The sequence below is a fragment of the Cynoglossus semilaevis genome, chromosome 6, assembly GCF_000523025.1.
Source record: "Cynoglossus semilaevis isolate Cse_v1.0 chromosome 6, Cse_v1.0, whole genome shotgun sequence".
Taxonomy (NCBI): Eukaryota; Metazoa; Chordata; class Actinopteri; order Pleuronectiformes; family Cynoglossidae; genus Cynoglossus; species Cynoglossus semilaevis.
Window position 1 is genome coordinate 15,372,974 of NC_024312.1, and position 7,481 is coordinate 15,380,454.

The following is a 7,481-nucleotide window of genomic DNA, read 5'->3' on the forward strand; positions in this document are numbered from 1 at the left end:
ACCAGGGTCCCAACCAATGCATTGCTGCAGTCCCAGCAGCTCCTGCAGATTATTGTTTCACTGCTTGGCTCCAGCTCCCTGATCACTTCAGCACTGTGGTATTGACCCAGCAGCAACTGTCTCCATCAGTCACAGCGGAACACAGCAGAGGTGAATTATTCAGAGACCCCAATGATCAGGGTGTAGGCTTGTGTTTCTGAGCCTGCATACCTTTACCACGGGTCCACCAGGAGTCGGGTGGCTGTGTGGGCTGATTGTTGGATGAATGGAAGGATGGATGTTTTCTTCTGGTTTTTTAGGTGTTTTCCATTCACTCCTTCTGTAACAACTTCTGTTTAGAGAAGACTTATAAGACTTAATTTCTCCATAAAATGAATAAGGTGGGTATTTGGGTGGAATCAGAAATTATTTAACATCTACAATGAAAAGAGACTTAATGGATACTTTAGTGATTTGTTTGTAATAATAACACCAATAACACTGATTTGACATAATATTTTTGGCTGTTAGGTGCACAAGGAATAAGTTGACATAATAGTTTGCTCTGTCAGAGAGAACAGGCGGAGGAGGAGGAAGGGGGAAAGTTAAGTAAATTTAATTAATATCACCAAATTACAACATAGGTAATTTCAGCTGCTTCTCTCATAGAACACGTCTGAGCCACTTTCTTTTAATAAATAATGTATTCATTATCGCGAATTTACGCTTCTGCTCCACCCTGTTTTACAATGGGCGGAGCTTTGCACCGCCGTACACACGTGACACCACGTTGCAACGCGGGCGGACCTTACAAAATCCGCGCCATTTTAGAAAATGTCCGCCTCACCCGACTCTCTATCAGGCCCTCATACACGAAAACGTGAATGTGTCAGCAAGTGTTTTCAGTGGCGCGTGGTGGACTGCCTGACGCCAGACAGCTTGCATCAGTAGAGCAACACTGGAGATCCGTAATTTAATTAACTGCATTTAATGAGAGCATATGTTCGTTGGTAACAAAGCACGTCAAGCTGTGGGACTTATTGCTTTCTCGGACACCTTTACTAAAAACACCGACACAAAGTAATGCAAACAACTCTAGCGGACGCTCCGTCCCACAAGAATCTGACCAATCACCGGTTATTATGTGAAGTTACGCCACAAAATGCGACAGAATTGGCAGTAACAGCCGCGGCGTGTGACACCAGACTCTGAAAATGTTTGCCACGTTTTTTTGAAAGCCGCAGGTGCGCGAAGTTACACTCTAATGGCGACTCGGCCTGGTCCGAATGGAAGCCTGGGATAGAATGGTAAGTGCGTTTTGGAGTTTTCTTCCCCCCACCGTTGGTGTTTAATTGTCTAAATGGCTTAGACTTTGCTGAAAGTGGAAGAAAACTTTTCTTTTTTTCTTTGCTAAGCTGATTATAAGAATAATTATTTGACAAATGTTGTGCTCACACTGAAGCTTCAGTAGCTAACATGACTCCTCTGGTTTATTTTCTAGATTGGTCATCCTGAAGATCTTCAACATAGTAGGGAACAACGTTTTCTTTTATTCTTTGCGGCTGCCGTGCCGCTGCTGTGTTGTGCTAGACTGCCGTGCCTAGCAGTGTGTGTGTCTGAGTGTGTGAAACATAGTTACACAAACAGCAAATGGCCACCTGTCTCTTCTCTAGGTTGTTTCCTTTCTGTTTTTCCTGTTCTGAGTTTATAGGCTGTAGAACCTGGGTTTTGGTCATGAGCAGGTTGTTGTGACTCTGGTCCCATTTTCATAGTGTGGATGTGGAACTGCTGAGCTATTAGGTAAATGTTGGCTCTGGGTCTGATTTCTGACCATGGTGGTTCAGTATTTGTAGTTAATGGAATGGCTGCAGTGTGTTGTTGAGTGTGAATGACTAGAGTGGTTTTAAGCTCAGCAGTTTGTAGTCATTCAGTGTGAATGATGTTCTGTCTCTATGTGCAGTAACAATTATTACTTTTTAGGTGCTGTCGACAAATGGTGAGTCCAGAACTTTTTTTTTTTCTCCCCGGATGGCCTCCTTGTCGGCCTCCATCTGTCCCTGTCCTTTACAGTTTTAGAGTCAGGAATAAAGAGCTAATTAGCAATTATACATTGGTTTTTAGTTCTGTGTAATCTTGTTTAATCTAATTTAATCATTTAGACATGACTGAACAATGTGGTGTACAGTCATATGACTAGTACGTTTACTAAAATAGTTTAACCTATTTGAACAAAAACCTTATGGATGTCTGATGACATTGACTTCAAACCACTGGATCCTGAATGTCTTCAATGCTGTGGATGAAGAGCCATGCCAGGTGTGTACCCTTTTCCTTTTTCTGGGGGGTGGGGTTGGGTTTGTCTGGCTGCCATGCCATAACCTTTTTCTTTTCAGCTTTTTCTGGATAAAGACAACAGGAAGGAAAACATTAAATTGCAATTAGTTGCACAGTTAAATTGACACAAGGTGACACTTAAGTGTCACATTCTTTTTCCAGCCGCCGAGCTGCCCTTACGCCCTAACATGGCCTCTTGCCATGACCTTTTTTCCAGCCGCTGAGCTGATCTATAGTTCTTTTCTATCTGTTTTGGCTTTTCATAAATATTGTAATAATGTCAAGTTAAGTAGATATAATAGTCACTGTTCAGTCTAAAATATGGTAAACTTAGAATGTTATACACCATGTGTATGACAAAGTTTAGGAGTGTAGCAGCAGAATTTCTCCACTTTCAAATCTCTCTCTCTCTGTGTGTGTGTGTGTGTGGGGGGGGACCAGATGTTTTATCACAAGGTTAGCTTACTTTGAACTGTGAAGGATGTCTCATTTTGGCCACTGTGTCAAAGGACTGACGTCCAGTAATGGGTTCTGTGGCGCTTCCTCTTGGCTTCCATGCCTACCTGTCTCCTTTCCTATATTTCCCAGTGTGGCCATTAACTAATTTTAATTTATAGTTCACTGGCAGTTTTATAATTACAATTTTACAAATATATGTTGCGGTAGTTTTCTACAATTCTGGACGTTGCGGTAGTTTTCTACAGTTCTGGACGTTGCGGTAGTTTTCTACAGTTCTGGACGTTGCGGTAGTTTTCTACAGTTCTGGACGTTGCGGTAGTTTTCTACAGTTCTGGACGTTGCGGTAGTTTTCTACAGTTCTGGACGTTGCGGTAGTTTTCTACAGTTCTGGACGTTGCGGTAGTTTTCTACAGTTCTGGACGTTGCGGTAGTTTTCTACAGTTCTGGACGTTGCGGTAGTTTTCTACAGTTCTGGACGTTGCGGTAGTTTTCTACAGTTCTGGACGTTGCGGTAGTTTTCTACAGTTCTGGACGTTGCGGTAGTTTTCTACAGTTCTGGACGTTGCGGTAGTTTTCTACAGTTCTGGACGTTGCGGTAGTTTTCTACAGTTCTGGACGTTGCGGTAGTTTTCTACAGTTCTGGACGTTGCGGTAGTTTTCTACAGTTCTGGACGTTGCGGTAGTTTTCTACAGTTCTGGACGTTGCGGTAGTTTTCTACAGTTCTGGACGTTGCGGTAGTTTTCTACAGTTCTGGACGTTGCGGTAGTTTTCTACAGTTCTGGACGTTGCGGTAGTTTTCTACAGTTCTGGACGTTGCGGTAGTTTTCTACAGTTCTGGACGTTGCGGTAGTTTTCTACAGTTCTGGACGTTGCGGTAGTTTTCTACAGTTCTGGACGTTGCGGTAGTTTTCTACAGTTCTGGACGTTGCGGTAGTTTTCTACAGTTCTGGACGTTGCGGTAGTTTTCTACAGTTCTGGACGTTGCGGTAGTTTTCTACAGTTCTGGACGTTGCGGTAGTTTTCTACAGTTCTGGACGTTGCGGTAGTTTTCTACAGTTCTGGACGTTGCGGTAGTTTTCTACAGTTCTGGACGTTGCGGTAGTTTTCTACAGTTCTGGACGTTGCGGTAGTTTTCTACAGTTCTGGACGTTGCGGTAGTTTACATGTAAATTTGCTTGATGCTGTAATTTGTATACATGTACCTTTGCTTGACCTTGTAATTTTGTAAATGTATACATGTACATTTGCTTGACCCTGTAATTTTGTAAATGTATACATGTCAATTTGCTTGACCCTGTAATTTTGTAAATGTATACATGTCAATTTGCTTGACCCTGTAATTTTGTAAATGTATACATGTCAATTTGCTTGACCCTGTAATTTTGTAAATGTATACATGTAAATTTGCTTGATGCTGTAATTTGTATACATGTACCTTTGCTTGACCTTGTAATTTTGTAAATGTATACATGTAAATTTGCTTGATGCTGTAATTTGTATACATGTACCTTTGCTTGACCTTGTAATTTTGTAAATGTATACATGTAAATTTGCTTGATGCTGTAATTTTGTAAATTTATACAGGTAAATTTGCTTGACTTTGTACTTTTGTAAATGTATACTGGTAAATGTTGTGCTTGAGTATGTATGTACTTTTGTAAATTTACATTTTATCACTGTACACTAATGTTATCACTTTCTGTGCTGTCAGTGTATGTGATGTCCACCTCTGGTGTTTAATGTTTGCATGATCCTTGGTGTGATCACCTTTATCTGCATGTTGCATGATTTAATTTAACATTCAGCTCGTAGATGTTGGTTTTTCTTTTTTGTGTGCAATTTTTAACTTTACAAATCAGGTTTAAAATCACCAATTCTGCCAAACTGTGACACCATTTGATCATAAATGGTCTTTAACATCATTAAACAGTTTGGACTTTTAGAGCTGGCTTGTCTCCCTCTGCCAAGTTAATTTCTACTAAAGACTTGTTTGCCCTTCTGTGGTATTTAGATGACGTTGGGAGGCCTCCCAGCAGAGGAATAATGTCCTCTGCAAAATGAAGCGTTTCACTGGATACATGCAGGGCTAAGTTGACAAATTTCTAAACATGTTTATGTAATCTCGTAGGCATACAGGTTAGGTTGCGCGTTTAGGGTCTTTAGTAGAAACTATACTTGGCAAAGAGACAACCCAAAACTAATAATGATTAAGTTAATATTTATAACTTTTAAAAACTTAAGTTCTATGGGCCTAGTTGCAGAAAATAAAGGGACAGGAGTTCTAATGCTAATTCTCAATTTATGGTTTTGTTAAAGTATGTAGTTTAGTCTGTGTCTTAGTTAAACTGAAATGGATGACCCTCAGTGTGATTACCTATGTACATGTGATTGGCAGGACACCTGAGAGATGGTATTCACTTGTGTTAATTTAATTCACCGGTGTTTAATCTAGGTTGATTGTGTAAAAGTGTTCAATGATCAGTGTAAGTGGGTGGTGCAGGAACAGGTGGTGTAGGCCTCACCAAGACTGTCCTAATTGACTGAATGTGGTAAGATCAGTCAGTTAAACAGGTAAGATTTCTTGCCCCTGATTGGTCGGTGTTGGATCCATACAACCTCTGGAAATGTGGCCTCCTTTGATCTTCTCAGCCACAGGATTTCTCCAGGTTTGTTCTTCACATTGACCATTGTTAAATCTGTTCAAGTAAATCTCCAAACTGACTGATCTGATCTGTGTTTCTAGGATTATTTGGACCAGAGTAGACCAAGTATGGTGAAGATGGATCCTGGTTAAAGAGTTCTGAGGTGACCAGAAGGATTGAGTTATTGTGAGGTTTTCAATTTGACCAAATATTGAATCACATGAGCTAGAATCCACGGAATTTGAAGTTTTTATTTATTTTTCTCTTGTCCTCTGTTGACTCTGGACTGAAGCAAGACACAGGACTTATGTGAGAAGCAAACTCCCAATGAAGAGCACCGTTAAAAAAGACAGGTTTGTCCTTTTCAGCAGTGACGTCTGGTGAGGTTTATAGCTGGTGAGGCACTAACTCGTCTGGAGTCAGATTCACAATTGTAAGAACAATTTCACTGTTCATCCAACACCATGCACCTGGTAATGCTTCATGCATTTCTCTTTCAAGGATCAGAATTGTCCTACAATGAATGCTTTTTATAGAAATGGATAGAGCATCCATTGTGTCTAAGCAATTCATACTTACTTTAAACAAATTAAAATATAGAGATGAACACAGCACAAATTTATTTTGACCTTCAGACGCCCCCTTGAGGTGAGGCAGAGTATTGCCTGCCTCCCCTGCTGACTTTTCTCTGCACTGTATTGTAGGATCAGTAGGAACAATTCTCTCACACGTACATTACATATATTACACAGACTGTAGAGAGTCATGCTATTTAAGAAATATTTCTGAAAAGTTCATATTGGTGATATGCTGAGGAACAGAAATGGGCACGTGTCATGCGACCCAGTTGGTCTTGAATTGCGCTGCCAGATATGAGTCACAGCTCTCCACTGCCTCACCTGGGATTTCTGCCCTGTGTTAAAAATACTCAAATTCTGTGCACTTTATAAATTGTCAAATGTGTAGAGTCATACTGAAAATGCATCTTTAATATAGATCAGTGGAAAAAATTCATCTTATGTATGTTTTTCTTGTTTACATGAAAAGGGATGAAGGGATTGATTCAGGTGTTATTTGTTTATGATTTTATATTTTGCTTACACTCTTCTTGAATCCCATAGACCTGCAACTGCAAAACACGGAGAAGCTACATCCTGGTCTGGTCCAGTCACAACTGCAGTCAAGATAATCCAGACCTGCTTCCGTTCTACTGGCTTTGTTAAGGTTTGTACTAGAATATAGTCCTTTCCTGGTCAGTTTGTTGTTGTATAGAAAACTTACTTGACAAATTCTTGTTTAGGAATTGGCCCCCAAGGACCCAGTCTCACCACAGCTGATGGGAGTTTCCATTCTACTTCCTGCTCAGCTGTATAAATATATATTTCTTTGGTTGATTTTTTTTTTTTTTCTATAAGGTTGACCAAGTTTTGCTTTTGTTTACAATCAATCAGAATTGAATGAGCTGGATTTCTTTTACACTTAACAAGGTAAACAGAGTAGACTCATATGGAAAGGTCTTTGTCCTTCCGCTTTTTCTTGGTGCTTAAAGAAATCTACCCATGAATTCTTGCTGAGTGCTGCACAATGGAAGCAGTTTCCAAAATCAGACATGGATCCATCTGATTTTGTGACCTGTTCCATTCACGGTGCAACATCATCCCTCAAAAATGCTACCAACCAGTCAATGTGAATTCCTTTAGAACAGAATGAATGAAAATATGGTTTATGATTAAGTGGATGTAGTAATTTTATCAGTGCCTTGTTTGTTCCTTTTCTTTGGGTTGGAGGTCCATAGTAGTGATGTTTTCAGAGTTTTTGTCTGTTTTTGTTGTTGTTGTTTTTACCAATAAGTTACTAATATACCTTTGTATTATTTTCTTGGGGGGCGTGAATCTCTGGGGCCACAAATATTTAAATATTTGCCTTGTTTTAAAAGCTTGTGAATTTGGTACTATAAAGTTGTCAGTTGATAGATTTAAGTGAACTTTCAGCTTATAGATTGTCATGTTAAATTTAAACTGGCCAAACTGTGACACTATTTGGTCATAAATGGTCTTAATTAAACA

General features: G+C 39.9%; 1 long non-coding RNA gene across 2 annotated transcripts; it reads left to right on the forward strand.

Annotated features, from left to right (window-relative positions):
- Positions 1-4,108: 4,108 nt before the first annotated feature.
- On the forward strand, positions 4,109-7,200 carry LOC103380364 (uncharacterized). 2 transcript variants are annotated; one of them, XR_003049896.1, is made up of 5 exons: positions 4,109-5,439; positions 5,517-5,578; positions 5,708-5,768; positions 6,537-6,639; positions 6,716-7,200. It is a non-coding gene; the product is annotated as an uncharacterized LOC103380364 (long non-coding RNA). The 2 variants fall into 2 exon arrangements; XR_001760120.2 differs by having other exon boundaries at positions 4,109-5,578.
- Positions 7,201-7,481: the final 281 nt, after the last annotated feature.